The sequence below is a fragment of the Cervus elaphus genome, chromosome 22 (genome assembly GCF_910594005.1).
Source record: "Cervus elaphus chromosome 22, mCerEla1.1, whole genome shotgun sequence".
Classification (NCBI taxonomy): domain Eukaryota; kingdom Metazoa; phylum Chordata; class Mammalia; order Artiodactyla; family Cervidae; genus Cervus; species Cervus elaphus.
Window position 1 is genome coordinate 28,555,209 of NC_057836.1, and position 14,246 is coordinate 28,569,454.

The 14,246-nt window shown below is 38.0% G+C and overlaps 1 pseudogene; it reads left to right on the plus strand.

Moving 5' to 3' along the window:
- The first annotated feature begins 7,504 nt into the window (after positions 1-7,504).
- LOC122679959 lies at positions 7,505-7,912 on the plus strand (annotated as a pseudogene).
- The last annotated feature ends 6,334 nt before the right edge of the window (positions 7,913-14,246 follow it).

A 14,246-nucleotide genomic window follows, 5' to 3' on the forward strand; every position in this document is an offset into this window, starting at 1 on the left:
TTAGTGAATATCCATCTTCTCACGTACATACAAGAAAAAAAATAATCACCTTGTGATAAGAACTGTTCGGAGTTCTATTAACAGTCACTCTGCTAACAACTTTCCTATATACCGTAGGAAAACAGTGTTAACCAGTCATCACGTTGTATGTTACATTTCTAGTACTTAATCTCTTAATTAGAAGTTTGCACTTTTTGATCACACTCCCCCAATTTCTCCTCATCCCATATTCTACCCTTTATTATTATTATTATTTTTAAACTGCTCTTTAAGTGCAGTTAAAGTTTTACAGCAAAATTAGGGGAATGGTACAGAGATTTCCCATATATGCCCTGGTCCAACACATGCGTAGCCTCCCCTGTTATCAATATCCCTCACTAGAGTGGTACATTTGTTACAACTGATGAACCTACATTGGCACATCATAAGCACCTAATGTCCATAGTTTACATTACAGTTCACTCTTTGTGGTATTCCTTCTTCGGGTTTAGACAAATGTATAATGACAGGTATCTTTCATTAAGGACTTCCCTGGTGGCTCAGTGGTAAAGAATCCACCTGCCAATCCAGGAGACATGGGTTCGATCCTTGGGTCTGGAAGATCCCCTAGAAAAAGAAATGGCAACCCACTCCAGTGTTCTTGTCTGGAAAAGCCTGGCCGGCAACAGTTCACGGGGTTGCAAAGAGCCCGACATGACTTAGAGATTCAACAACACTCTTTCATTATGGTATCATATAGTGTATTTTCACTGCCCTAAGTATCCTTTGTAATCAGCCTACTCACTTCATCAACCCTGGAAAACACTCGTTGCTATCACTGATTTTACTAGGTCCATAGTTTTTCCTTTTCCAGGACACCATACACTTTAAGATTGGCTTCTTTCACTTAGCAATACACACACAAGTTTCCTCCATGTATTTTCATGGCTTGATAGCTACTTTCTTTTTAGTTCTGCATAATGCTCCCTTGTCAGGATGTACCAGAACTTCTTTACGCTTTCATCTACTGAAACATCTTGGTTGCTTTCAAGTTTTGACAATCTTGAATAAAGCTTTTATAAACACTCATGTGTAGGTTTTTTGTGCACATATTTTCCCACTCCTTTGGGTAATACCGAGGAGTACAATTGCTGGATCACATGATAAAAATGCTTAATTTCATAAAAAAAAAACACCAAACATGAAACTGCTTTAAAGTGCTTATGCCATTTTGCATTCCCACTAGCAATGAACAAGAGTTCCTACTTTTCCACATGTTTGTTAGCAATTGGTGTTGACAGTGCTTTGGGTTTTGGTTGTTTTAATAGCTAGGTGACGGTAGCTCACTGTTTTGGTTTGCAGTTCCCTAATAACGTATGATGTTAAGCATCTTATCCTTTGCTTGTTTGCCATCCATATACCTTCTTTGGTGAGGTCTTTATTCAGGCCTTTGGCCTTTTTGAAATCTGGTTGTTAGTTTTCTTATTTTTGGCTTTTAAAAGTTCTTTGTATATTTTGGATAGTGGTCCTTTATGAGATGTGTTTGCAAGTATTTTCTCCCAGTCTGTGGCTTGTCTTGTTATTCTCTTGACAGTGCCTTTTGCAGGGAAGTATTTTTAATTTTGGGCTTCCCTGGTGGCTCAGATGGTAAAGCATCTGCCTGCAATACAGGAGACCCGAGTTCGATCCCTGGGTTGGGAAGATCCCTTGGAGAAGGAAATGGCAACCCACTCCAGTATTCTTGCCTGGAAAATCCCATGGTCAGAGGAGCCTGATAGGTTATAGTCCATGGGGTCGCAAAGAGTTGGACATGACTAAGCAACTTCACTTTACACTTTTTAATTTTAATGAAGTCTAGCCTATCAATCATTTTTAATGGATTATTCCTCTGGGTATCTAAAAAATCATCACATACCAATGTCATCTAGTTTTCCTTCTATGTTATCTTCTATGTTGTCTAGTAATTTCATGGTTTTATGTTTTACATTTAGGTCTATGATCCATCTTGAGCTGTAACTTCCAGTATAATATTGAAAAGGAGTGGTAAGAGGGGATATCCTTCCCTTGTACTTGGTTTTACTGGGAAAACTTCAAGTTTCTCACTATTAAATATAGCATTAGCTCAAGGTTTTTTTTCTTTATCAAGTTGGGAAAGTTCCCATGTATCAAAATGGAGTCTTTACTTAAAATGAGTTTTGGATTTAATCAAATGCTTTTCTGCATCTATGATAAGATCATGTGGTTTTTCTATTTTAACCTGATATTATGATGAATTACATTAATTGATTTTAAAATATTGAACTAGCCTTGCACACCTAGCATAGGTTGCACTTGGTTGTGGTTTATAAATCTTTTTATATATTGTTGGATTTGATTTGCTAATATTTTGTTTATGATTTTTACATCATTTTCATGCCAGATATGTCTGTAGTTTTCTTGCAATGTCTTTGTCTGGTTTTGGTATCAGGATAATGCTGACTTCATAGAATGAATTATAAAGTTTTTCCTCTGTCTATATCTTCTGGAAGACATTGTAGAGAATTGGTATAATTTCTTCCTAAGATGTTTCATTGAAATCACCAGTGAACCTCTTTGGGCTTGGTGCTTACTGTTTAAAAAGTAGCTAACTCAATTCCTTTAACAGATTCAGACCTATTCAGATGGCCTATTTCTTCTTGTGTGAGTTTTGGCAAATTGTATCTTTAAAAGAATTGGCCAGCTTCAACAGGTTATACAATATGTGCACATAAAGTTGTTCATAGTATTCCTTTATTATTCCTTATTTATTTTATTATTATTCTAATAATATCATCTCAAAATATGTACAGCAAGATTTTATCAGAATTACAAGGGTAAGTATTCAAATCCACAATAAACGAGTTTTTTATGCAACTCTCACTAACTTACTAGAGTAAGAAGACAGGAATTTAGGAAGGATATAGAAGAATCAAATAACATAGCAAACTTGACTTTTTCAAATACACATCGATTATTTACAAAAATCAGCCTCTCAAGAAGATAGCTGAGAATAGGAAACTAAGTAAAATAATTAAAAATGAAGTAAAGCTGGACAGCTGCATGCAAATCAATGAAGTTAGAACATACCGTCATACAATATTCAAAAATAAACTCAATATGGCTTAAAGACTTAAGTATAAGATAAGACACCATAAAACTCATAGAAGAGAATATAGACAAAACATTATCTGCTATAAATCGTGCAAATGTTTTCTTAGGCCAGTTTCCCAAGGCATTAGAAATAAAATAAAAAATAAACAGATGGGACCTATCTAATTAAACTTATAAGTTTTTGTTTGCTTATAATGTTACAGTAAAGGAAAATATAAACAAAATGAAAAGACAGCCTACAGATTGAGAGAAAATATTTGCAAATGATGTGACTGATAAGGGCTTAATCTCCAAAATATACCAACAGTTCACACAACTCAATAGCAATAACAACAAAAAAACCAACCTAAAGAAGATATACAGATGGCCATTAGGCACATGAAAAGATATTCATTATTACTAATTATTAAAGAAATGCACATCAAAACTACAATGAGGTACCACCTCACACCAGTCAGAATGGCCATCACTAAAACATCTATAAATAACAAATGTTAGAGGGGGTGTGGAGAAAAGGGAACCCTCCTACATGGTTGGTGGGAATATAAATTAGTGTAGCCACTGTGGAAAGCCTATAGAGGTTCCTTAGAAAACTAAAAATAGAGTTGTCATATGATTCCAGCAATCCTATTCCTGGCCATATATTCAGACAAAACTATAATGTGAAAGGATGCATGCACCCTGATGGTCAAAGCAGCACTAGTTATAATAGCCAAGACATGTAAATGCAACCTAAGTGTCCATTGACAGATGAATGAATAAAGAAGATTTGGTAAATATATACAATGTAATGTCAATCAGTCATAAAAAAAGATTAAATAATGCCATTCCCAGAAACATGGATGGATCTAGAGATGATCATACTAAGCAAAGTAAGTAAGAAAGACAAATGCCATATGATTTTGCTTACACACGGAATCTAAAATATGATACAAATGAACATATCTACAAAACAAAAACAGTCTCACAGACATAGAGAACAGATTTGTGGTTGTCAAGGGGGTTGAGTGGGGGAAGGAAGGATTGGGAGTTTGGGATTAGCAGATGCAAACTATTACATACTAAATGGATAAACAAGTTCCTATTGTAGGGTACAGGGAACTATATTCAATATCCTGTGATAAACCATAATGAAAAATAATATATATGTACAACTGGATCATTTTCTGTATAGCAGAAATTAACACAACAGTATAATCAAATATACCTCAATAAAATTTTTAAAAATAAAGAAAATGAAGAGAATATAAAGATAAGAACAGGAATTAAGGTCTCTGTCTCATATTCTTGTGTGTGTGTGTGTTTGCTGTTGTTTTGTTTTCATTTGCTTTTAAAAATCCTTTAAAAATATAAAAATTATTCTTAGCTCACTGAGCCAAACGAAAACAGGCCATGGGTCAGATTTGGCCTGAGAGCTTCGGTTTTCTGACTCCTACTATAGATCATACAGACATCAAAATGATCATAAGAGGACATTATGAAAAACTTCGTGCCAGTAAACTTAAAAATTCAGATAACACGGACAAAAACACAGCTACAAATCAAATACAAGAATAGAAAGCCTAAATTGTTTTATAACTATTGAAGAAATTGGATTGGTAATTTAATTCCTTCCCACAGAGAATAACCACAGGCCCAGATGGTTTTGCTGGTGAGTTCTACCAAACATTTAAACAGACTTTTTTAGAGGACAGTAAACCAGGGACAACTTCCCATCATTTTTAAGGGAGCTTAATAACCTTGATATCAAAACATGACACAAACATCATGAAAAAGAAAAATTCCAAGCTAATGTCACTCATAACACAGATTGAAAAAAGTCCAAGTAAAATATTAACAAATCAAATTTAGCAAAATATAAAAATTGGGTTTATTCCAGGAATACAAAATTGACTGAACAGCCAAAAATCAATCAATGTAATTTATCATGTTAATGGAAGAAAAGAAAAATAGCATGACTATCTTAATAAATGGAGAAAATACTGTGATAAAATTTACTGTTTATAATATTTTTAGCAAAAGAGGAAGAGACTGGAATTTGTCTGTTTCAAAAACAGCATCAACAAGAAACATTTCTTGTTGTATCAACACAGCAAGCATTAAGGTTAGTTGTGAAATGATAAAAGCGTTCCTACTGAGACCTGGAACAAGACAAGCATGTCTGCTATCACCATTCTATTCAACACTGAACTGAAGGTCCCAGACAGTGCAAACAGGGAACATAGCTATTATAGAAAAGAGAGAGACAATTGGAAAGGAAGAAATAAAAAATAACACTTTCTCATTATTCACAGATGCCACGTGCTTGTGTTCACCGACATTTCAAAAAAGGAATGTAAATGGGACAGCCATTTTGGAAAATAATATGGAGGTTAAACACGCACAAATAGAACTATCATATCGTATAGCAAATTCCAGTTCTGAGTGTTTATCTGAAGGAAACTAAATGACTATCTCAAAGAGATACCTGCAGAGTAGTAAGTTAAGTTCCCTGTGTTATACAGTAGGTTCTTATTAGCTATCTATTTTATCTGAAACTAATATAATATTGTATATTAATTATGAAAGTACAAGTGTTAGTCACTCAGTCATGTCCAACTCTTTGCGACCCCATGAACTATAGCTAGTTAGGCTCCTTTGTCCATGGCATTTCCCAGGGAAGACTACTAGAGAGGGTTGCCATTTCCTTCTCCAGGGGATCTTAGCCACCCAGGGATTGAACCCACATTGCCTGCGTTGGCAGGCACATTCTTTACCACTGAGCCACCAGGGAAGCCCAATGGTTATGTTACCTAACCTAATTGTGCTAGTCATTTTACTATATCTAATCATCAAATTGTACACCTTAAATTTACACGCTATCGACTCTTGTGGCAGAAAGTGAAGAGGAACTAAAAAGCCTCTTGATGAAAGTGAAGGAGGAGAGTGAAAAATTTGGCTTAAAGCTCAACATTCAGAAAACTAAGATCAAGGCGTCTGGTCCCATCACTTCATGGGAAATAGATGGGGAAACAGTGGAAACAGTGTTAGACTTTATTTTGGGGGGCTCCAAAATCACTGCAGATGGTGACTGCAGCCATGAAATTAAAAGACACTTGCTCCTTGGAAGGAAAGTTATGACCATCCTAGATAGCATATTAAAAAGCAGAGACATTACTTTGCCAACCAAGGTCCATCTAGTCAAAGCTATGGTTTTTCCAGTTGTCAAATACGGATGTAAGAGTTGGACTGTGAAGAAAGCTGAATTCCAAAAAATTGATGCTTTTGCACTGTGGTGTTGGAGAAGACTCTTGAGAGTCCCTTGGACTGCAAGGAGATCCAACCAGTCCATCCTAAAGGAGACCAGTCCTGGGTGTTCATTGGAAGGACTGATGCTGAAGCTGAAACTCCAATACTTTGGCCATCTGATGCGAAGAGCTGACTCATTGGAAAAGACCCTGATGCTGGGAGAGATTGGGGGCAGGAGGAGAAGGGGACGACAGAGGATGAGATGGCTGGATGGCATCACTGACTCCGCAGACATGTGTTTGAGTAAACTCCGGGAGTTGGTGATGGACAGGGAGGCCTGGCGTGCTGCGATTCATGGGGTCGCAGAGAATCGAACACGACTGAGCAGCTGAACTGAACTGAACTGAATATGTCAATTATATCTCAGTAAAGCTGGGGTGAGGGAGAAGAAACTCCATAAGAATTACAGATACTTGACACTAACAAGAGAGTTCAACGAGTTGCTATATAAAATACACAAAAGCATTTCTTTTTGTATGACAGGTCGTAAGTCTCCTCCTCTGTTATCTTCTAGAGGCTTCAAGTGAAGTGAAGTCGCTCAGTGTTCAACTCTTTGCAACCCCATGGACTGTAGCCTACCAGGTTCCTCCGTTTATGGGATTTTCCAGGCAAGAATACTGGAGTGGGTTGCCATTTCCTTCTCCAAGAGATCTTCCCGACCCAGGGATCGAACCCAAGTCTCCCACATTGTAGGCAGAAGCTTTACCATCTGAGCCACCAGGGAAGTCTCTCTAAAGGCTTCACCTAGACACAAACATATTTCTGTATATCAGCAATGAACAGTCAGAAAATAAGAGTTTAGACCATTTACTCAACAAAACTGGAAACATCCAATTACCAAACATCAAACCTAACATAAGATACACAGGACTGGCTGTGTTGTGAAAGAATCACTAACACCAGCGAGTTGAGGGCTCCGCTGTATGCCTGCGAGGCATTTCTTTCCAGATCAGCTGGGAAGTGGGAGGAGTAAAGGGAAATTTTATTATTATTTTAAAAGATAATTCAGGAATACTATTGACCAGGAGTGTGGGTCGCTTCGACTGCAGCAGAGATTGTTGAGCAGTAATAGTCCCGGGGCTGTGGGTCTGAAGCAGTGGCAGGAAAAATGGGGATCTTGGCCCTGGACCAAGTAGAAGCTCTGGAGGAGGTGGGTGTGCTGGAGCCCGAGGTAGATTTTAAGCAGTTTCTGCTCCCAGGCATCAGCTGCCTGCGGGAGGACATCAAAGCGCTCAACTGAGAATCCAGGAGCGCATGTCTGAGGACCAGAAGCAAGTGGCGGGAGGTGGACCGTCTGCTCATCCAGATGAAAACACAGGTGGAGGCCTCGGAGCAGGGCACCTTGAATCGCATCCGGCCTCCCTATGGAGAGGCTGATGATAGAGTATCCGAGTTGTGCGAGAAGGCCAAGGGAAAAGGCAAGGAGGTGGAGACAGAGGCTGAGATGTCAACGGAACTGGTCTGGCGCATGGAGGAAAGCGACTTGCCCGGAAGGAGGGTCACAGTTCACAGGTGATGGACTCTGGTCAGCTGGTAAGATTGGGCTGACACCTTAAGGAAACTGACACAGCTTGATATTTTCTCTATTTTGTTTCTGTATGTTCTTCACCCCCATGTAACAGTCTCCCTTAGAGTCAGTGGTGGGTGACCTCCTTAGAGGTTTAGATTGTCAAATACATTTGGTTCTTAAAAAATAACTTTTGTTTGAGAAATACTCTAATAAGGGATATGGGGCTTAATAAGTAGCTGTTTCAGTGGTCAGATTTATTTTGTTACTTTGTTGTGTTTTTTAAAAGTTGGGCACAGCCCAACAGTAGCTGTTACCCATGTGACCAGATTGTTTTAAGTGTATGTTGATGTTTATGTGTATCTACTTGGCTTACTGTTGCTTTTATGGAATTCAAAGAGCAGATTCTAGAAAATATATTAAAATTCAGTGGACTCGCTTGATTCCAAAATGGCAATCAATGGAAAGGCAATAGACTAAGAATAGTGAGGGTACCCTTAAAGAAATTCATGGTGGGAGACCCTAGTCTACAAGACACTGATAGTTTTCCTCATGTGGCTGTAATGAAGACAAGAGAATATTAATGAAAGAATAGACAAAATAAGGGGATAAAATCAAGACTGTGCATTTATAGATTCCTGAATGACTAAGATAACACTTCTGAACCTTAGGAAAAGCAAAACTTTACAATAAATGTTGTTGAGAATATTGGTTATCCCCATTGGGGGTTGCTGGGTATGGAGGCAGGGGGAAATGGACTTGAATTCAATTACATACCATTCAGAAAAAACAGCTCCAGACGGATTGCAGATTTAAATGTGAAATATAGAACTCTGAAGCTTTTAGAAGATAAGATAGATGAATATATTCATGATCTAGGGTAGGAAAATACTTTATAACAAGACACCAAAAGTATCATCATAAAGGAAAGATTTATAAATTTTGCTATTTCAAGTTCATTAAAACACCCATAAGGAAGTACAAAGTAAGCCACAGAGTGAGAGACAAAGTATTTTGAATCACCTAAACAATTCTGCAAATCAACAGCAATAATAATAAAATCTGGGACTTCCCTGGTGATCCATTGGTTAAGACTCTGTGCTTCCAATGCAGAGGGCACAGGTTTGATCCCTGGTCAGGGAACTAAGATCCCAAGTGCCATATGGTATCATCAAAAATAAAATAAATTTAAAAATAATAATAATAATAAATTCTGGCAACCAAAAGGAAGATGGGGAAGAGATTTGAACAGCCACTTCACAAATTATGATAGTTAATAGCCAGCGACTATATGAGCATATGAGTTGAATAACTCTTCCTTGGTAACTCAGATGGTAAAGCGTCTGCCTGCGGTGTAGGAGACCCGGGTTCAATCCCTGGGTTGGGAAGATCCCCTGGAGAAGGAAATGGCAACCCACTGCAGTACTCTTGCCTGGAAAGTCCCCTGGACAGTGGAGCCTTGTAGTCTACAGTCCATGGAGTCGCAAACAGTTGGACACAACTGAGCAACTTCACTTTGACTAATGTAACGTCAGGGGAAATGTAAACAAACACTATGTGAGATAACACTACTGTGACAAGAAATATTATATTTGGCCTCTGCCCTTAATTGCTGACACAGAACTCCTAAAACCCTGTAATTTCCTGAATGACAGGAGTAACAGGAGCATTTTTGTTATAATATTTGGTCTAAATCCCTGGTTCTTGACATAAGAGTTTCTGAGTTGCTTGATATCTCCAGAGTGATAGGCATGTTTCCTCACAAGCTAATGAGATGACTGGTCACCGGGATCCCTGGATAGTTTCATGATGAGGGCTAATTCCCAGAAAACTCAAGGCATAATTAGAAACTTAGAAATTTCAGCCCCACATCCACCAACATCCAGGAAGGTGTGAGAGACTACAGTTGCATTAATCACCAACGGCTAGTCATTTAATCAACCATGCCCATGTACTGATAGTAAACTTCCGTTAAAACCCTAAAGAGCGGAGTGCAGGTCGGTAGATAAACGGAGGTGCTGAGAAGTTGGCACAACCAGAGAATACACGGAAGGTCCACACCCCTTTCCCACACCTTGCACTGTGTACCTCTTCATCTAGCTATCTAACGCACCCTTATAACATTCTTTTCATTGGAAAAGACCCTGATGCTGGGAAGATTGAGGGCAAGAGAAGAAGGGGGCAGCAGAGGATGAGATGGTTGGATAACATCACCGACTCAGTGGACGTGAGTTTGAGCAAACTCCAGGAGATAGTGAAGGACAGGGAAGCCTGGGGTGCTGCAGTCCGTGGGTTCTCAAAGAGTCAGACATGACTGAGTGACTGAAAAACAACAATAACATTCTTTAAAATAAACTGGTGATAATAAAATAAAATAAAACTAGGTTCTGTGAACCATTATAGCAAATTTTCATACCTCATATTAAGGGGGTTAAGAGAACCCCCAATTTTTAGTCGAGTAAGACAGAAGTGTGAGTAACCTGGAACCTTCTGTTAATACTTGCAATTAGCATCTAAGGTGGGGGCAGTGTCGTGGGACTGAGCCTTTATGCTGTAGGGTCTATACTAACTCCAGGTGGGTCAGAATTGAATTAAATCATGTAACATCCACGGGTGCCAACAGAGGATTAGAGAATTTCTTGGTTTGAAAAGCCCACACATTTGGTGTCAGAAGAGTTGTGCGAAAAGTGAATTCTCCTTTGACTACAAAACCCATCAAAATGGCTAAAATTTAAAAGACTGATAATACCAGTCATTGAGGCAAGTAGCGAGCAGCAGGAACTCTTATTCACTGCTGCTTGGCAAGTATATTAGTACAACCTCCTTAGAAAAGAGATTGGCACTTGCAGCAGAGTTGAATACAAGCACACCCTAGGACCCAGCATTTCCACTCCTAGGAAGAGAGAGAAGAGAAATGTGTATACATGTGCACCAAGAGACTGGAGAAGAATGCTCTTAATGGTATTATTCCTATCTCAAATTGGAAATACCCAAACATACATTATGAGTAGAATAGATAAATAGGAGACACTATTTTGGGAAGATCCCCAGTGTTCTTATTTGCTGCAAATAATAAATCTTTTCTTTTCCTGGAAAAAAGGGAATAAAATAGATAAATAAATTTCAGATATATACAATCAAAGGTTATAAAATAGTGAAAACGAACTAACTACAGCTGTGATCAAATTTTACAAATTTTATTTATAAAACAAATTTTACAAATATATTGAGAAGAAAAAGTCTGTCATGACAGCATTTATTCTATAGGATTCCATTTACTGTAAAGTTCAAAAGAGGCAGGACTATAGAGTTTGGGATACATTGGAACTATAAAGCAAGCGGGAAGTGATTACTGTAAGTACCAGGAGGAGGTGAAGGGGATGCAACAGGGGCTTTGGGAATGCTGGCCAGATTCTATTTCTTGATCTGAGTGGTAGTTGCAAGACTTGCTTTGTGATAAATCATTATGGCACACATTTTTTTTTTCATGCCTTTTCATATATCTTTATTTCTTTCATTTTTCTTCAAATTGTCTTTGGAAATTTAATCAATTTAGTGATAATGGGAATTTTTTTTTAACTGAAATATAACTGATATATAATATTGTATTAGCTTTAGGTGTACTGATAATGATCTGATACATTGCAAGCAAGATTTAGTTAACATCTATCACCCCACATAGTTGAGCTTCCTTGGTGGCTCAGATGGAAGGAATCTGCCTGCAGTGCAGGAGACCTGAGTTGGATCTCTTGGTTGGGAAGATGCCATACTGTACCTTACATCCCTGGGACTTATTTTTCTTAAAACTGGAAGCTTGTACCTTTGGACCACCTTTACCAATTTTGCCATCCCCCACCCACCACCAACTCTGGCACCAACAATCTTCCCTTGTATCTACCAGTTTGCCTTTTTTCAAAAAATTCACTCACATATAAGTGAATATCATGCAGTATTTGTCTTTCCCTATCTGATGCATTTCAGAGTTTCACAGTGATAAAGAATCAGCCTGCCAATGCAGGAGAAGTGGATTCAATCTCTGGGTTGGGAGGATCCCCCAGAGGAGGAAATGGCAACCCACCCCAGGTTTCTTGCCTGGATAATCCCATGGACAGAGGAGCCTGGTGGGCTATAATCCATGTAGTTGCAAAGAGTTGGACATAACTGACTGACTGACTGATCTGCTGTATTTCACTTAACATAATGCCTTCAAGTTCCATTCATGTTGCTACAAATAGCAGGATCACCTTGAACGTTGTTTTTAATTTTTTAAATCAAAGTTTAATTGATTTATAATATTGTGTTAGTTTCAGGTGTGCAAGAAAGTGATTCAGTTATATATATACATATATTCTTGGCATTCTTTTTCAGATTCTTATCCCTTATACATTATTACAAAATATTGAGTATAGTTCACTGTGCTATATGGTAGGCCTTTGTTGATTTTCTGTTTTATAAATAGCAGTGTGTATATGTTAATCCTAAACTCCTAGTGTATCCCCCCCACCATTCCCTTTTGGTAACCATAAGTTTGTTTTCTGTGGGTTTATTTCTGTTTTGTATGCGAGTTAATATGTATAATTTTTTTTTGATTTCACACGTAAACAATATGTTATGATATTTGTCTTTGACTTTCTTCATTTAGCATGATAATCTCTAGTTCCATCCATGTTGCTGCAAGTGACATGACTCCATACTTTTTATGACTGAGTGGTATTCCATTGTATATATATACTACATCTTCTTTATCCATTCATCTGTCAATAGAAGCAAGTTAGTTTGCTTCCATGGCTTGGCAATTGTAAACATTGCTGCAATAAATCCTTGTATTTCTTAAACTCTTAATTTCAGAATTTAAAAGCTTAAGAAAGCTTCAACGTGAACCAGTGGGTGGTGTCCACTGACACTGGCTAGTTGCAACCAATGGCCTGTTAAATTCAGGCCTGGCCTTTGTATGGTAACTTGAATAATCCTATATGACAGCTCAACACAACAATCCTTACTGAAGCCATCATGACATTGATTTAAATGGAGGACGTTGGAGTTTTCCTTGTTTGTTTTAAATATTACTTTTTATTTATTATTTGGCTGTCTTGGGTCTTAGCTGCATCATGTGGGATCTTTCACTGCAGTGCAGGGACTCTCTACTTGTGGCCCGGGGTTCAGTAGTTGCATGTGGGATCTTAGTTCCCCGATCAGGGATTAAACCCATGACCCCGCATTGCAAAGTGGATTCTTAACACCTGGACCTCCAGCGAAGTCCCTAGAGTTTTCTTTTTACAAAAGTTGAATTACAAGGTTGTCAGAAGCAACCATTTTGAACTATGTGTAGTTTATATGTGTGTGTGTGTGTATTTTCTTGCACTATTCCATCTACGGACGCTCTAGGACCTTCGTTGGAGTGCTCTGCTTCCCATAGAACTGTCAGCTGCACACACATTGAAAAGTCCAAGGACTCCAGTGACAAAAATCCACATCCCCATGGAGCTGAGCGAATTATCGGTACCACAGGGCTCTCAGGCCTTCCTTAACAATCTTTTAATATATTGGCTTCCACAATACTTTCCTCCTTTGTCATTCCAATTAAGTTATTAAAATTAAAGTAGAAGCATTTAAAGCTAAAGAATTTTGGTAGAAGTTCATAAAGGGATCAGAAGTCTGTGCCTTGACTACTTAGCAAAATGCTTTCCCAGTTTTTCATTTGTTTATTTTTGCCTCCAAAGGAAACAGTTCTGAAGCTTCACACACATGTTCTTGTAACTTCTTTGGTTTCCTCAATTTCCATTTTGCCAGATTAAAGTTTAACTTCTCAATATTTTCTTAAAAAAAACAACAACTCTATTTGTATGAAGTAATTAAAATTTACATTTAAAAATTCTCTCCACTGGCCTTCATCCTCCTCTAAACGAAGCTCAATTTCTCCTTGACCAAATTCTCAAAACTGGTGTCTCCAACACATACATAGAGCGGATGAAAGCAAATGGGAATTTTCATGTGCTCAGTATAATTGAGCTCAATTATACTTATTTTATGAAGAAAAGGCAACCACCCTTCTCATGCCAGCATACTGGCTCCTCAAACAAAGTTCAGTGGTCAGGCTGGGGAGAAAAGGACATATTTCTGATGCCAGATAAAACAGAATGGAAAATTCCCAGGTTAAATGCTAGAGAAATCTCTTAATGAAGATATTTTTCAGGCTGGAGCTACTTTCCTGAGGGAAATGACTTGAAGTGACATCCTTTGAGACATTTAAATTATAGTGGATAAACTACTCAAACCCACCACGAAGAAACACTCTTTGTAGAACTCATGGGAAAATTACTGGGATCTATAATAGGCCTTTTCT